Here is an 18,434-nt window from a genome sequence, read left to right as displayed (position 1 = left end):
GCTGCTCAGTTCCACTGACCCCCAGAAGGGCCCAGGGATTGTCAGGAAAAATTTCTATTAATCAGGCCCAAACAGACTGTTACAATTTCACACTTTTTCTCCTGTCATTTCACACATTTAATGAATTTCGGGGTCTGCTACTTTCAGAACAGTTACTCTCAAGGCCACAACAAAAAAATTAATTAAAATTATATACAAAAATAAAATACTGAGGAAAACAAACACACTTACACATGCACACAAGACTGACAGCACCAGGACAGGGAGCACTGCTTCCAAAGCATTGCTTAAACAGACCTGGAAAAGTGCTGAAGGGGAATATGGTGCAATCCAGGCAGCATATTCCCACCTCCTCTGGGCTGGGTCTTGCCCTGTTTTTAACAAGAGGAATTTTGCATTTCACATCAGTGTGAATAGGTCGGGAGTCAGTTATGGACAAAACATACAAACCTTGTTTGCTTCAGGGCTGACGCCCACTCACAATTACCCAGGATTAAATGACAGCCCACTATGTCAAAGGGTTGCATGATCCCACAGCTGGTTCATGTAAGGTCTTTTGCTCTTTTTCCTAGGGGCATAAACACATCATGGCTGCCAGTGATCAGGGGTGCCCAGACTGGGCAGCAAGTGTCACCTCCTGGACCATCACTTTCCCTCTATATGGGTGGTGCAGGAGTCTGCTGGGAAGTGGTGGCTGGGAAGAAGGAAAGCAATCCGAGAGCATGTCAGGCTTCACAGATGTGGAGGCTGAATTTCACTATCCTTATATTCAGCCTTGTGTGTGCTACACAGGCTGGTAATTTCCATCTTCAGGTTTCTAAAGGTACTCTAAGAGTTTATCTTTACAAAGGTCATCACAGAGGCCAAGAAAATGTCTTGAGTTCTCATCCCTCTGGACTGGGACTAGAAGAGGCACCTCCCCTGACTTCAACATCTTCTCTAGCCATATGAGACATAATGATCTTGAGCTCTGCCCATGATATCATGTACATCTCTCTTCATTTTCCCTCTGCAAGTCCAATGTATAGGAGGAAATAAGCAGCAGAAAGGAGTATAAGCATTTAACCGCAAGAATAGTCATCTAGTAAAGAGAGCAGTATAAATCAGTCAAACCTCCAACAAATAAGTTTATAATGGTTGGACATCCATTATCAACTGCAGCCCTCAACCATCACAATTTCTGTGCCCATGTGTTCTCTCCCCATAGTCTCTGCCTGCTGCTCTCCCCTTGTTACCAGGCACCACAAGGCAGGCATACACTACTCAGTGAACCCCAGACACTACAAGAGAAACAAGCATAGGACTGAGTGCACTGAGTCTGGGACAAGCACTGAGTGTGGGACATGACATCCCCAAGCCTTCACTGACTGCTGCAGATTGTTGAATTTACCATGTTATTTAGCAGGCAAATGGACTTGACAGATAACCAGTGCAACCTATGCAGTGAAGTCTTGGCCTGATGTACTTGGAAGGTATGAGCAGACAGAGGTGCTCTGAGCTCGTCTGGAACCACTGGATCCATCTCATAAGTGAAACAGCTTGCAAGAATTTAGCTTAGGTCAAGGAACTCAGACCAGCAATGAGAGGAGACTCTTTGCTTCCCAAGTGTTACCAGAGACTAGCAGGATTTTATTTTGTGACGTGTTGATCACTGTTGAGTACCCTAGGCTTAACCCAATACCTTTGGATTTCCTTTGTGGAAATATATGCTTTTTAAGATTTCTCATATATCTAGCAGGGCACCACTTCTGATTCTTCCTTGGAAAAAGAAGGCAGCCCTCTATAACATCCAACCCTTCACTAAGCAGTGTCCTGTCAGGGGCTGGAGTCAACAGGGTCTTAAATCCCTGCTCTGAATCAGCCACACAACCTCATACATGGGTTATTGCACAAGTCATGTTCCAGCTCCTCTGTCCTTCTGGCAGTCTGACCTGTATGGCCAATCTAACCCCTTCATGACAAGTTTGTCAGGTGCTGTGGTTTCCAATACTAATTCCGAGCTCACTTGTGCCATCTCCTAATTCTTTGCATACTGGCCTGACAGTCTCTGTAAGGAATCTTTCAAACGCAGCAGATTCATCTATAGATACAATACATTGCTTTAAAAGGAGGGAATCTTGTCTTGGTCAACCAGCTATCATATCTCTTAATGCCTCCACATGGGCACTCTTTATTTTACTCTTCTGTGTGGTAGCTGTCTCTATCAGAGGCTGGGTGGCCATGACTAAACTGGTGACTATGGTCAGTGTGGCTCAGGCACCTCCCTATGGCTACCCCCAGCCCTGGGTTGTAGCTCATACCTGCCTCAGCAAAGCTCTGTTAGGCCGTGCTTAACTAGGCATGCCTCCCTTCAGAGCACAACGTGAAGCACAGATTGTCCTTGGAGGGTGCTGTGGACTAGGTCATGGGCAGAAGAGAGTTTAGTCCTAAGGACATGAGCCTCATCTGGCACCTGCAGCCCTCCTGTGAGCTCCTATGTAAACAACTTAGAACTCAGTTTCAACCTGAGGGGTCATAAAAATTGCCTGTATGTCCAATGTCTCAGGGAAGTTATTCTACCTTAATCTGGCTTTACCAGATTAGTCTTGCTTCCTCTCATCTACACTACCTTTTTATTGCAAATGGATGGCAATATGGATGCTCCTCCCATAGCAAGTCCAACTGACCCCCATCTCCTGACTCTCACCAGCTGGACAGAACAAAGGACCCTCTGGAAATCCCCTGGCAGACAAGGAACAAAAGAGGCACTGGTGATGAGCTGAGAGCACAACCCAAATATCTGCACAGTTCAAGTTATTGCAGATCAGAATTTCCCCTTAAGTGCACATCCTACTCAGTCTGATAGACGTCCTTCCTCATTTCCTGTTGCAGACCAAGATGGTGGAGATCTTTTCTTTGTGTTTCTTTGGAGGTTGCATCACCACTTTCAGCCCACTACCCCCATCCCTGCCCTCCCAAGGTGCTCCATTAAGAGTATCCCAAGTATCCCCTGTGCGTGCTGATTACTAGTTGTGCCATTACAGACACTTCTTAGAAGGATGCTCACTACCCTTGGCTAGACCACTTCTGAGATGTGACACTGAGGGAAGGAAGAGCTAACCAAGTTTACAATAGCCTGAAGTTGACTGGCATCCTTGTCCCTATCCATTTAGGCAGTACAGAAAGCCAGAGCTCTCTGGAGGGCTAGGTAATGCTTCTGAGAGTGTCTAAAACTAGACGTAGTACATTTGGGCATTGTTGAGCATTTATCCAAGGTACAGTGAATCCTCACTTCCTGAAGATAACTTTATTGCCAATGTCTATAGCTAAAATGCCCCACAGTTGGTTTCTTGAATAGAAAAGGCGTCTATACATTATCCTTTCATGGATGACAGTACTCCTGGAATGTGTTAAAGATTTGCCTAGTGGTCTTTGTCTCACAGTCTGCAGTCTGCCTCATACTCACACTACCCCAGATTTCTGATGCTAGTGTCTCTGGGCTACATATACAGCAAAGAGGGGATTCAGATTTCTCTGGAAGAAAATGCAAGTACTGCATTTGCATCAGTGGTCTGCCTGGTGCCTTTCCCCATCAGCTTCCCTTCCAGGGATCAAAGTGGGTTCATTTGCTGTACTTCTGCCAAAGCTTCTTGGTGCTGTGTTATGGAGGATTGGACTAACGGTGAGGCAGTGGTGTTTAATGTGTTACACAGATCAGACTAAATTTTTGTATCAGGAATCTTTACTTATTGGGGGTTTGCTGTTTTTATTGTTAGGTTCTTTTGTTTTGTTTTGCTTTGCTTTGGTTTTTGGTTGTGTTTTTATTTTAAGAAATCGGACAACCCATTGTCTGAAAAAGGAAATTATTGCACATGGTTGGTTTTGGTCTGTGTATGAGAGGGAAGTTTCTGAGTTGCAACTACATTGTTTCAGGACTTTCAGTTCTCAGCTATCAGTCCTTTCTATTCCCACACTGCTTGTTTGCTTTCTGTCTCTCTCCTCCATCCTCCTATTTTTTTCTCATGCATGTTGTGTTGCAAGGGAAAAAAATAAAAAAATAAAAAAAAAAGGAAGGGAAGATGGAAAAGAGATAATAGGCAGAGAAATAAAGCCAAGATTTTTAAATGCAATCTTTCCTTTCACTCTATACGTTCAAGGAGATGAAATCTCCTCACTGTAGAAACCCAGTCGCTCCTTTCATTAGCTTTGGGGAGGTGGATCAAGATGCTTGTGCATGAGAGGGGTGCTTCATTGCTACTCTCCACCTCCACAGTGACTAACTGTGCCAGTTTCTCAATAGCCCTCATCTGTGCACTATCCCGACAGCGACAGTCACAGCAGCCGCGCTGCTCTCCTGGCACTTCTGCCATCCTGAATCTACTTATTCACTTTCACCACACAAATAAACAGAGAGGGCAATTAGACAGCAGTCATCCTCTACTTTTGGAGGTTTACCACCCTCCTCCTTAAGAGATGGACCTGCTCCGCTTGCCTGAGAGCGGCGTTTCGGAAATGCTTGCAAGGGAGCTGAGGCGCACAAGCCGGGGCTGTCGTTTTGACTTGCCCACCGCTTCCATGGGGTAGGAGACAACAGGACGCCGGGAGCAGGAGCGGGCCGGGTGAATGGCTTTCCCGGAGGCTGGCTGGCCCCAGGCTGCAGTAGGTGTATAAAATGCCATTCAAGCGATTCAGGCCGAGAGGGTGCGGCGGACGGGCAAGGCTGCTCCCTTTGAAGATGCTTCTGTCGGGCTGGAAATACAGGAGAAAAGCACAGCTTCTTTCAGCTGTCCCCTTTTGTGTGCTTTCCCATACGAAAGTATGTTGCCACCGCTGCTCTGCACTTTGTTATTATGACAGGAAAAAATGAATTTCTAATGAGGTATCTGTGCCAGCTGCAAGCACCTTGCGGATCTCTGTGGCCCAGGAGCTTTGTCAGCCGCCCCTTGCTAAATGCGAACCAGCCTGGGGGAGGACGAGACTGTCAAAGCACAGCCCCTGTGAAAAACCCTTTTCTGTACAAATCCAAACAAACGGAAACACCCTGGTTTCCCTAATAAGCTATGCTGTGACATGTCCTCATTTCACAGTGATCGACTCCAGGGACAGAAAGGGCTCCGGGAGGCTTTAACAATATGCAGGGAGCCCTGATTTTTAAAGGCAAGGAATGGTACATGTAAAATTGATTAATACCCTCTGATTCCCAGAAGGCTTTTCATATGCAATGCAGAAAATCTTTTGCTCAGCCCCTAAAATGCAGCTGCATTTCCCAAAGCCTGTGTCAGCTCTCAGGAAAGCTGCAGGAGTACAACCACTTTGGAAAACTCTGAAGAGAGGATACCAGATCCACCATCTGCTTTAAGCTGCTGAGTAGGCTGAGGGAGCTCATGGCTATTTCCAAAGGTTTCAGCAGCCAGTTCAGAGACTGAAGTTTTAGAAGTTGTCCAGAAGTTAGCACGGGCTTAGCCAAGCAGCGCAGAAATGTGTTTGCTTCCTTGTGGGCTGTCCCACACAAGTGGCTGCCCTGTCCCTTACAGGTGGCTCTTCAGTGTGCCTTGGGCAATGCAGGGCCACTGAGGCCAGCAGCGCTCTCTCCAGCAGTGGTAGGGCATGTGGGCTTTGCTGGGGATCCCGCTTTCCCTGCACTTGCTGATCGGGAACGTTCAGCCAGTGATGTAGTGGGTCATTCACCGCAGGGAGGGGAAACTGAGGAGTTTTGTAGGAGACCTAAGGCTGAGTTTGATCCAGGTCTTCAAAAGAGACCACCGTGTTTCCCTTAGATGATAAGGCTCTCCTAAGTACAGCTTTTCTGTCTTTCTTCAGCCAAAGGCACTGAATTTTGCACTGATTAATCAGCAGTAGCCTTAGGCATTTGCATGGTGAGTACAACACTGTACCTGACCTCCTAAGGTCTCCTTTATGCTGATAAACTAAGCTCAAAGTCCAGCTTGCCTAAGTCATCAAATGGTCTTCAGTACCTCCACTGCCTTAAACAAACCTCAAGAATTTTGCCAGTTCTGATACTGACTATTGACATCATCTCCTTCTCATGTTGATGGACAGAAATAAATGACCAAGTGAGTGAGTGACTGGGGGTAATGCCTCTGCAGGTGGTGGTGACATTGATGGAGTATGATGGATGAGGGTGACAGGGCCCCACCCCACCCACTTGCTCATGTGCATGACAGAAGGTCCTGCAAGCCAGCCCCTGATCTCTGAACAATGCCTCCGAGTACGTATTTGGAAGTGTAAAAACAATGGGTTTGGCTCCAGCAGTGATTGTGCTACAAGTTTGGAACCATTTAATGGGTTGCTAATGTGAAAATAATTTTCTTTTCTGACTTCAGAAAGGAAGGAGTAAAGACAGATGGCCCCAAATGCAGGGAAATGCAGCCATAGAATTAGTAATGGCTCTGCCAAGACTTGAAAGGCAGCTCATCAGGAAAAGAGGATGTTTCTACCACTGTTAGAAGTTGACAGAAACCCTCTGACTTTTTCCCTTCCCTCCTCTCTGGTTAGAGCATTCCTGCCATTCTTCACCAGACATCATCGGGCTGATGATTGCAATTGCAAAGGCTAAGCTGCTGTTTCAAGTTGAAATGCATCCTGTAGAGGGGTGGGGAAGATGTTCCTGGCACATGCCGGATAACACAACTGATTGCTAATCCAGATACAGGGGGAAGTACTTGCTGATTGATCATTGGATCTCAAGTGTCAAAAGAAAAAAACTACAGCTCTTGGGGGACCACAGGAATAGCAAAAATGTCTGCAAGGAATGTCTGTGTCTTGAATAGTTTTTTTTTGTTTTAGATGCAGATTGGAGTTAGGAAGAGACATTTGGCATTTAAATGGGAGCTGTCAGTTCTGTCACATTGTCTAAGCTCTCTCTCACACACAAAAAAAAAAAACCTGCCAAAAAAGTTCCCAGAGAAAAATAAATCTCATATTTTTAGAAATAAACACCACTGAAATTGTCATTCAGGGAAGAAAAGTCAATGTAATTTAGTGTTAAGGAGACAGTAAAAGGTTGACATATTCTTGGGGAATAGTGAGCTGTGTACCCAGATTCATCTGCAATAACAAATATGGTAACATCTGATTTCCATGAGATTCCAGGTCCTTGCCAGCTATGAATGAGTAGAACCACACGACAAGTAATTTTTACTGTCAATGTCCCTTTCAGGAGAGCTCTTTTTGGGCTGTCATTCCTCTTAAAATCCAGGGGCTGGATTTCAAAAGTAATGAATAGTTTCCAGTCCCCAGTCTGACCTGACACAAACAAAATATGAAGTTGTCTTTATTTTCAGAGATGAAGTGCTTAACGTTTTCTAAAACCCAGATGTCAAGGTAAAATTGAGGTATCCAGAACAACTGAAGGACTGGCAAACACTGCCAATGCCAAGGACTAAATAAACAAGCTCTGAAACCCCACTTGGAAGTATAGGAGCATTAACAGTTTGCCATTTACCCTGAAAACCTCTGAGCTTTATTCTCTCACTCTTACTTACACAAGATCCCAAAGAAGAGATGACAAGTCCCTTCTGCAGCGATGGAGACCAGATTTCAGTGTGGCTGGAGACCTCCACTGTCTCCAGCCACACTGAAGCCCACTCAAACCCAAAAGCACAGCAGTCACACTCTTCCTGAGCACAAATATGTGTTGATGTCAACTGAACTACATAGTGTATATTTCTTTTAAAAATATCTAAGATTATTCCTACAGTTCTGTTATTATTATACAATTTATGAGTGTTTTAGTTATCATTATAGATCTTCCTTATCAGAGCTTCTTTCATCTCACATAATGAGGACATGAGTAAACAGAGACTGCCTGAACCTCTGCTTTTGGACACCTTGGTAAGGATCTATAGGATGCTTTAGCTGAAAAGAAGACTGATATTTGCTCAATATCTTCAGAGGCCATTAATCTTATAGCCCCTCTGCAGAGATGGGCCTTTGCCCATGAAAAAGCCCGAGTCCTGTGCTGGGAGATGAAGACATCAGATAGAAGAGACAGCTCCCATCTATCTGAAACTGAAACCACATCAGTCAGCATCCAAAAAGAGAAAGAGTAGACCTGGTTTGGCAGCGCTGAAAACAGGGCAAGAGGAGCCCTTTGCTCTGTGGCCAGCACTGGCAGTGATGGGGCCCACACTGCAGACATGACTCCCTCAAAACAAGCCACAAGCAGCATGGCTCACAGATATATTCATCTTCTTTTAAGCAGCAGTTATATTTAATTCTGTGACCGTCTTCTATTCCACTTCTGACTTACCTTAGGCAAGGTCCCTGATCCTCTTTGCCCTCCCACCAGGCTGATTACCTAGCCAGTTTTGATCCCTGCACAAAACCTAAACCACAGCCACATCATCCCTCCAAGCTATGGCACAGCACAGAGTGCTGCAGCTGGCAGCAGTGCTGGTGGCAGTGCTCTTAGCAGAGGCTTAGCTGCAAATCCCTGTCCTTTCAAGCAAGCTTATTAGAAACAATTAGAGAGGTGTAAAATAATCCTGTAAGGCTAGATCGTGGCCAGACCTGGTCTGAGACCACAACACATAACAGCAAGAGAGAGGTCTGCTTTGCTGCTTCTCTGAATTCCTCCTGTCTGCAGCCATTTAAATGGCTCCTGGAGAGCCATTTAAGACTTTCTCTGCAAAGCTCCTGGGAGAAAACATTCCCACCCCATTCCTTCCTACTCACTTTGCCAGTAAAACCTTTACAGCTGTAAGACTGCAGGGAAATAGTCTGTACTTAGTTTAGCAGCATCCCTATTAGAGATCTGTGTGGGGACAGCCACCAGTGATTTGATCCATTGCATGACAAGCCTTCACTCACTCGTTCATGTCAGAACAAAATGAAGTGCTGTGAATCTAAGCCATACAAGTCATGGAAATGCTCCTCATGAATGCAAATACTCCTTAAGCGAGGGAAAGGGGCTGTAACATCACCAGATAGATAGGTGGAATAGGCACTGACCAGCAGCCCCCTGTCTTATTAATAGATGAGAGCCATGCTCCTGCTCCTGGGGAGCTCACTTGGCGGAGCTGCTCTCCAGAGAGCCAACGTCTACAAAGCGCTAACATCTGGTGCCCATTATTTCACCAGCTCTGTTGTGATTAGTCCATATGATAAGTCTGGCCAATTGCTACTGGTGAGGGATTGCTCCACTCCCTCCACCAGCCTCCTTGAACTGTCACTTCTGGTTTGTGGCCCCTGCTAATTTGCCACCGCAATTTCCAATATTTGCTCAAATCCCATAAGGAAATCTCCCTGCCTTTCAGACAGAAGGGTAGCACTGATAATAAAAAGGGAAGGTTTATCAATTAACTCAAACTGCTCTATTGAATCAGGCTCAAATCCCCTCCTATTTCAATTATGTGAGACTCAAAAAATGTGCTGTAAAAACTTTTGCTCAGGCAAGCGTTTCATGATAGAGCTGGTGGGATTTACACAGGCTTTAACAAGTTAGAGAAGAGGTTAAAAAAAGAACTCCTCCTGCTTCCCAATGGCTTTTTTAGTCATTGTGATAGCTGGATGGTGCCCACCTGACAGAAAGTCTGCTTCTCAGAGGTGTATGAGTGGGAACTGGGGCCTTCAGACAGAGGCTTCCCCATAATTTTTCTATTCCTTTCTCTTTTGTTCCTTTGCTTGTTCATTTCCTCATTTATCCTTTCCTTTCCTTCCCTTCTTTCTTTTGTTTTCCAAATGTTACCTGCCATACTAGAACACTTGTACTATAAGAAATTTCCATTACACACATTTCACATTAGTAGAGGTAGACTAAAATGAGTAAGTCACTAGGGAACAGAATGGGAATTGCTGGTTTACACAGACTTCTGCCCAAATATGTGAAACTATTCAATAAATGAATCTGATGTCTTTGCATGTTATGAAGGTTCCTTGAGAAGATATGAAAGAAAAAACCTAACACAAACAGGCCTAAATAACTCACAACAATACAAGGATCAAATTTTAAATATTGTTAATGAGCATGTAATATTTGTTTGATTAAATAATTCCTATTCTTTCCCACATTTTTTTTCTATAATTTTTGTATTGAGGAATTTTCTTAGAACAGAGTCCCAAAAGGTGAGCTCCAGAAATGAATTCAGAAAAAGCATTAGCTCCAGGCAGTGCCTCATGTTTGTAGCTTTATCACCTATATTACACTTCACTCCTAAAATGTTCAATTCAGGGCATGTGTTTATCATCTTTAAGTTTGATCATAAACTCATGCCTTTCAAGAGTGGGTGATGTTTAAGTATAAGCCAGATGCCAAACAAGACAACACTCCATGCTTTTGTGGAGATGGCAGCACTCCATTTTTCTTCTGCTGAAGTCCCTGCAGTGCTGAGGTGATAAGTGCCAGTCAACCAGAAGGGAAAGAAGTTAATGTGCTTCCCAAATGAGTCACAGAAGCACAGGCCAGAAATTCCCTAAGATTAGCACTGTCTTCCTGGACCCTTTCAACACATGATTTGGGCTGAGCTAGTCACTTCTCATTGACTAAGATTTGACAGATAGCAGGTCCTGTGCTCTGCCATCCACAGTCATGGCAAACATGGCATTTAGTTCTGAGAGTGCTCTGAGGAAGCAAGGATAGTCTTGTTTAGTAGGTGTAGAAACGAGGTACAGAAGAGTTAAGTGAAATGGCCAACATCGAGAGGAGAGCCACTGCTTGTGGTACAGCCTCAGACTTCTCACTGTCTAAGCATTCCAGTATCTTTTTGTGGCCAGAATGTATAGCTTCTCTGAGCGAACACAGCACATATGTGCACACATATGTGTGTGGATGTACACAGCTCTGTGTATCACACACATACACCAAGTTCTTGTGACGTTTAGAGGTCCATGAGACTAAAAGAGAGGCTTAACCACAGAGGGTGCCATGTTCCAGATAATGACTCCCAGCAAAACTTCTATGAGCCATCTGGCAAGGATAGTAGGTCTCTTCCCCTTGCTCCTGATGACACTCAGACAGAGAAATCTTGAGCAGAATACAAAAGGATGTGCTCAGAATCTCTCATTAAATCTCTTGTTTCTCACATTTGTCATGCTCAAAATTCTATATAGATTAGAATGCAGATCTGCAGATGCAGATGCAAAACTGTAGAAGAAGCCTTAATATAATTCCACAAATTTTATATGTACTTACCTGTGCTTCCTTTACAAGTAGGACACTTTGCTTTCTTATCTCAATGCAACAGCTCCTCATGAAAGATCTGGTGAAGGCCTTAGAGAACTAACAAGTGCTGGCCACTTTGCTAAAGGGTTTGGTCTCTAATGTTTAAAAATTCTCTCATCAGACTTTAAAACATACCCAAACATTTTCATCTTCTTTTGGAAGAGGACTAAGTATGTGAACCTTGGGAACACACAGAGCAGGACAGTGAAGAGATATGGTAGGTTTGGAGAAGAATAGAGGAAGGATGCAGTGGAAGGAGTTACCAGAAAATTTTTGCATTTGTGTTACTCAGGGTATAAGAAACTGGAGATCTGTATTTGCTAGGAAAGTCACTCCAAAGTATAGCAGAGACCCTCTGGCCCCAGAAGATGGGCTACGGCCTCAGGTTTGTCTGAGTCCTCAGCCTGGGCCTGGAGCTGGCCCATATCGCAGGACTCAGCTGATATTCTCTGCATGGTCATTTTCATACATAAAATATTAACAGTCATTCATATTTACATAATTCCTGAGAAGCTGAGAAAGTAACTCTGTTCTTACAAAAGACCAACCATAAAATTGTAATATGCTAAGGTGATGTAGTTTGAAATTTTTGTTTGCCTTCCTAGTTACAGAAGTGGTCCTTTCTGGTATTGCTAATGATCCTTTTTTGCTTTTTCAGAAACGTTCCTTGCCAGCTTGCAGAAAAGTGTTCAGGTCCCTTTAAGAAGTCAGGAACAGAGGCCTACAAAAGGTCTGTTTTGCCATTTTACTGGAGTTTGGGCAGCTTTTACCTACTCTGAGCTCAGCTGCACCAGGCTAATTTCCGTAAGCATCATGTGGTGTTACAGAAACCACATTTTGCCAAGCTGTCAACTGTACAGCCTTCTCTTTGCTAAACAGACTCCCATTAAAACTGTCTGCACAATTTGTCAGTTAAATGAGGTACAAGAGGGACGCTCTATTTGCCCCTAATTAGCTGTGCAGACTACCTTTGTCTGTTTGATTAAGTATTCACATTATCAATTTTGTTTAATCTGATTCATTTCACACACCTCCCCAGGGACTCAGCCCATACGGTTAACTAATCTCTGATATCATCTCTCATATCAGCCCGCAGTGGTCTCCCATGGCATGCTCTACCCACACACTCACTGTTCACCAACAGTGTCTCCCTGGAGCTGAGGGCTTCTACCTTTAAGGAAAAACAGAAAAAGTCAGTATTGTGCTTGCTGTGTTTCCTGGGGACCTCTGCAATGATTTTTTTTAACCCCAGAAGCTTTTCAGCTGCAGCCAGCTGACTCCAGCAAGGTGTGATATGTGTCCTGCACCAGCACACACCTTCCCACTCCTCACAGATGCCTGCAGTGCAAGCTGCTCAACTCTTCAGCAGCTCTCTGATTTTGACCAGAGGCAACACCAGTGTCCCTATCACACTGTGAAATAATACATAATAATGGGGGATGGACTTTAGCCAGGAGGACCTGCCCAGTTCAACGTTGTTTAAGAGAGAAAAAGAACCACAGGCATTCAAAGATAATCTCTTTTCAAGCTTGCAAGTGTACAATTAACTGCACCTTTGAAAGAACGCAACCCATTTTAAGAGACAGAAGGATTCTCCTGAGGAAAAAGATGCTCTCAAAGCCACTTTCATGGTTTTGCTCAAGACAGGATCACAAATAGCTGGGGATAAGAAAACAGATCTGAGCAGAGACCAGACAATGGCTAGGAATGAAGAAGTATTGCCTCATCTTCACTGGATGGGTTACTCTACCACGAAATTTGATGCCCATCTACATGGAAACTGAGTGCGTTCCCATGCATGCACCTACTGCACACATATATATGCTTGCATGCACATTTGCATGAATGCCATTGAAAATATTTCCAGCAAAAATTTTAAACATTCTAAATTTGAGATATTATTATGCTGGCTTCTGTTAAAAATTTTCTTAGAAGATGTTAGTCTAACGCTTGCCACTGGTCATACTTTTGATAAAAATAAAGCTTTCATAATTTTGCAGTGACAAGTTTTAAGTGAACAAAAAGCAAACTTTGCCATTAGTCAATGTACAAACACTGGCCTGCATGGTTTTGGTGTGTTTCAGTGTGGAAGAGTTTGTCTCCTAATACTTTTCAGAATGCAATTTTCTATTTCTCTGTTTTAAAGGAAGAGTGGGATGCAACTTGGATTTCAGTAGGTCAGCTACCCCAAGCTAATTTCCTTGTGCTACTACTATTGCATGCCTGACAAGAGCAAAAGGAGCAAGGTGATGTACACAACAATCAGTGCCACCCTTCTTTGGGTCAGGTTTCCTCGTGGCAGTATATGGCAAAGACCTTTCCAAACTCTGATCTGCCTTCTGCTTACAGGTAGGCAAACATTGCTGTTGCTGTTATGCTGCCCAGAACACCCAAGGCTCCATGTACTGACATTGGCATTAGAAAATAATTTTAAATGCTAGATTGCAATATGAAAAATCCATAGAATAGTGTGGATTGGAAAAGTCATGTGCTGCTATATTTCACTGAGTTTTGTTAATATAATTCAAAGAAGTTTATTTTACAAATCCCCTGCTGACCCTGGGAGAGTTGTTTACAGCTGAAAAACTCCTCAAAATGTGTGGCAAATAATCTTTCCCTTCATTGTTCAAATTTTTATTTTCAAGTGAACAAACTGTTTTATGGTTAATGCAAAAATTTAACACCAAGATTCAGCCTTGTGAATTACTTGACTGCTCTTCTGTGCATTAAACTTCAGTGAACAGATACAGCCCAAGGGACTCGAAAGCAGCAAACATCTGGCTTTTGGTGCTAATAAAATGAGACTTAACTTTTTTTTCTTTTAAAATTTGGAAAGAAAAAAGGCTCATAAAATACTTTGGCTTTGTTATTCCTAGTTCTACAGATCTTAAAAGAAACAAAACAAGTTTTGAACAATAACTGTAGAGAAAAAAATGGCATGAAATGTCAATTAAATACCAAATTGAGAAAACATCTATATTTGGAAGACTATTTGAATTTAAATGTAGGCAAAAATACTGTCCTGAACTACAATTATAATGAGCAAGTATTTAGCTGAGTGCATAAACAGGCCCAAAGGCAGGAAGCTGAAAAAATTACATGGTGAAGGAGTAATAGTTAATCTTTTAATTAATATTTAAATCAATTAGTCCCCAGCATCTACAACAATAAATTGAGGAAGTAACAATTTCTGCTAGGATTCTGTTAGCATTTCCCCATACTCTGTTCTGTGATGTCAGTATTGATGCTTATGCTCATTGGCATTGCCATAATTTTTCTACCAATCTAATGAGTCACTCTGCATATAGAGAGAGCTTTAATTAAATGTGGCATTGAGTATGAGAGAGTATAGTTTCACTCCCAGTTGTACCAGTCAGCTCAAGAATTACAGCCAGTTAGGAAAGAGTGACTGGACTGTAGTGTTCAAGGAATGTGAGCACCAAGGAGGAAGCACCAAAAATATTTTCACAAAAGGAAATAAGATGCATATTCTTAGCATGGTGGAAAATTAAGTTTGAAAAGTAAAAAGTTTTATGTCTATGAAAATGGATGAATGGAAATGCAGAAAACTGATGTTTCATTCCCTTAACTATGGCCTGCCCTGTGCATACGTCTTTGCATACATCTGATGCAAGACCTTCAAATTCCTGAAGAATTAACAATAGCGTAAGAATCATTTTCACCATTGTTATTCAATAGAGTAGTACTGAGGAGCCTGAATCACGGTCCACAAATCTTTGGCGTCAACAACTTAGAAATGCAGGGCTGCAGGAGAATCAGTGCATCAAGGAGAGTACATCTCCTGCTTAGATTCTCCTAACTCATTGTCACATCAAGTGACAATGGTTTCATGAAGATGAGTGTCAATACTGGGCTGTACTTTGGGGTTATTTTGAGTTCTGTGTTTTAGCAACTCACTGAAACGTATGTTTGCTTTAAAATCATAAGACCTTGGTTTATGCCAGTCAAATACTTCAATAATAATAATGTCTATATTTGGAAAATTACAATGAAACAGAAGTTCTGAAAAGCACTTATATCACTTACATTCTAATCCAAGTTGTACTGTCTGGGTGGGCACTGCAAAGGAGAGTGCTACTTTCTTTCTCAGTTCTCTTAAGCTCTGTTATTGAGCTCTGTGTTTGCTGAGAATGGTTTGCCTGCAGGAGTTTTTCCCATAAAAATACTTGCAGAATGAGACTGATAAGTTTCTAAACTTCCTTCAAGTTCCTGTTCTACTGATACTCTCAGCTGTACAGATGAAAGTAGGGCAGGAAGGACAGGAAGTTTTCTGTTCAATGACATTCTGAGTCTGGACATACACATCAGGATTCAGTGGAAGAGATGTAAAATTTAAATCTCAGAGCTTCATTAACCAGCATCCTGTAACTGAACTGATGAAAACAGAGGGTAACACATCTGCACATAATGGGACATATTCCTTAGGTTTAAAAATATCAGCTTTTGTTTGCTGTATACAATGCAAAACTTGGCTGAACATGTGTGAGCTGGTTAGAAGATAACTGCACCAGGAACATCAGCATCCTCATTTTTGTAACTGGTGTCATGACTAAAAATGACAAGCAGTTGGCATTTCTGATTCACATCTCCTCTGCAAAGTGCCACTCTTTAAGGGTCCCGTGCTGCTGTCAACCATATCCTTTAGGCTCTTATAAGTTTATTTTGTCTTGTTGAGAAAAAAATCTTACATTTTTTTATGGAAACATGAGACTCATCTGCTATCCTAGAAATATATATAGGCTCTGGCTGGCAAATACATTATAGGGAGACTAATGGATTTGTAAGAGGTAAACTATCACTATTCTGTGTTCTAGAGCACAAATTTTAACTCCAGTGTTTTTCAATACATTGAAAATTCAAATATCATTATTGCTTCACAAAGCTCCTTAAATGTGTCAAGTTCAAGGTGCAAGGATCAATACAAATTATTCCAGCAGGTCAGAGGCAAAACAGGAAAATGGAGTATTTTGACCAATTGATGGCTTTTGAGGAGTTTGGGGCCAAATTTTAGGGAGGGCAAGAAGTAACAGATGTGGTTTGCTGGGAAATTCATGAGTTGCTAAGTTGCTTTTGCTATTTCCAAGAAACAGTGGTAACTCTGGGGGAACGCAGTCGTGGTTACTTAGCACAGCCAGAGCCTTCCACTGGCATGTGGCCGTCTCCAAAGCTTTGCCAAAAGTCTGAAGGATCCAGTGATGACCACCAAGTGTCTGACAGGCCTTGGCAAGTTCCTCTAATTAACTTGAGAGCCCTTGCAGAGCTTCTGTGCCTCATAATAAATCCAGTCAACATTTAAAGCCATGTTGCGAAGCAGATCTCCTCAATCCCCAATGGGGTTCCCCTTAATCTCCTCAGCCCCACCGAGATCTTCCGCTGGAGATACTCTGGCAGAAGGCAAATGCTGCAAGGAATTTTTAATCCTCAGAGGGACTCTTACAGGGATCTGAGACAGATCTGGTCAAGTTAACAAGGTTTGTGAAGGCCCTGTGAGTACCTTGGGAAAAAGAAAAAAAATAAAAAAGGAAAAATACAAACTTTGGGTCCAGTTGTAACAAACAAGAGCCCAAGATATGCTAATTAACACAGCTGCCATCAAGGATGTAATCTAATTTACATACTTGGTAGTGAATAAATGCTTCCATATGGCACAGTACCAGCATTTTTCCTTGACAACTTTATCAAAAAGCTAATGGAATTTGCATGCAAAAGAAAACTTTTTCCAGCTTGACTAAAGACAACAAACACAGTAAAATACTGAGAGAAATGCATAGGAAAAAGGTGATGTTAGCAAGGTAGATATTAGCAAGCTGAGAAACTATGTTTTAAATATTTTCTAATGAAGCAGTAGGAAAACTCAGAAATGCTCTACAATGTTCCCCAATTAACTTGTTTCCTCATCTTCTTGTCCCAACCAAATCCATGAAATGGCCTTATGCTTGTTCATCCTGTACATCCACCACTGCCAACTTGAGGCAGATGCTCAAATACTCAGGTGCCCAAAATGAGCCAGATGCTCAGATGCTGTACTACTGGACTTCCTGATGCGTGTAAGCCCACAAATCCATCCCTGCCTTCAGAGTCCTGGACTAGCACATGATTCGCTGTGTGTGGCAGCAGAGCTCCCCATAGTGCATGGGAGCATTGCAGACTGCCTCAACAGTCGTGTCATCTTCCTGGTGCAGGCCATCTCTCTTCATCAAATTGGTGACTTACTAAACTCTGTGCATGCCTCGCATTCAGCTGGAGGAACCAACTTTGTTGACCATGGCAGCTGGCTGTTGACGCCTCAGTCATGGGCCACACAATGGACCACACTGCTCTGAAGTGGCTTCTTTTTTTTTTTGGACTAAATTGGACCTCTGGGTTGGAAGTGGTTGATCAATCACAGGCTGACCACTGAAGTGGCCACTGTGTTATCTCTGGGCATCAGAGGTCTTAGCCAACGTCAACAATGTGGCTTAAGAGTGAAGATACCGATTCAGGGGAGCAGTTTTCCCTAAGCATGAATGCCTTTCACACTGAAGCAGAAAGTGGTGGTTTGAGAAGATATAAACTCACATGGCCATATGCATTCTCCAGCCTTTCAGACAATTGTTGTGCTTTCCAAAGGGAAAGTAGAAAACATTAGTGGTATGTTCTGAAAACATCTACAAAGCAAATTCTGCCCCGGTGGACATTCCCAAAAGGAAATGCCCTCTGTTCAGAAGATGCCGGACTCTCTGGGATTTTCAACAGCCTTTTCTTTTGGGATCTTTGCCTGAAACAGAGCTGCCTGAGAAATGTTTACTCAGTTTGTTGTATAAGGCCCTTCACTATGGCCCTAAAAAAAAGAAACTCAAGATATTGGGCAGGTTTGTCATTAAGTTACTCACAGTCTGTCTGTAAGTGGTCAAGGACATGACGCTCACACTCATATGCCCAGTACATGCACAAACACAGTAACATACCTGAGCAAACCAAAGTCAGGACTAAAAGACCTAGCAGGTAGTAGTGTAAGCTGAGCTGGGTTTAAAGGTACCCTCATAAGGAACCATACAACAACTCTTAGCCAGATTCTATAAATTCTCCCAACTGAAATGTCACAGGAATATTCAAACATGTGCTTAACCTTAGATATTTGTGTTGTCTTACTCAGACTATGTGCTTGAACACATTGTGGGATGCAAGCGAGGGCACAAGGCCCATACTGAGGGTCAAGCTTGGTCTAGTTATCATTCTCCTTTTGCACTCATTCTGATCTGTCATGGAACAG

The sequence above is a fragment of the Taeniopygia guttata genome, chromosome 3, assembly GCF_048771995.1.
Source record: "Taeniopygia guttata chromosome 3, bTaeGut7.mat, whole genome shotgun sequence".
NCBI lineage: Eukaryota > Metazoa > Chordata > Aves > Passeriformes > Estrildidae > Taeniopygia > Taeniopygia guttata.
This window is presented reverse-complemented; position numbering follows the sequence as displayed.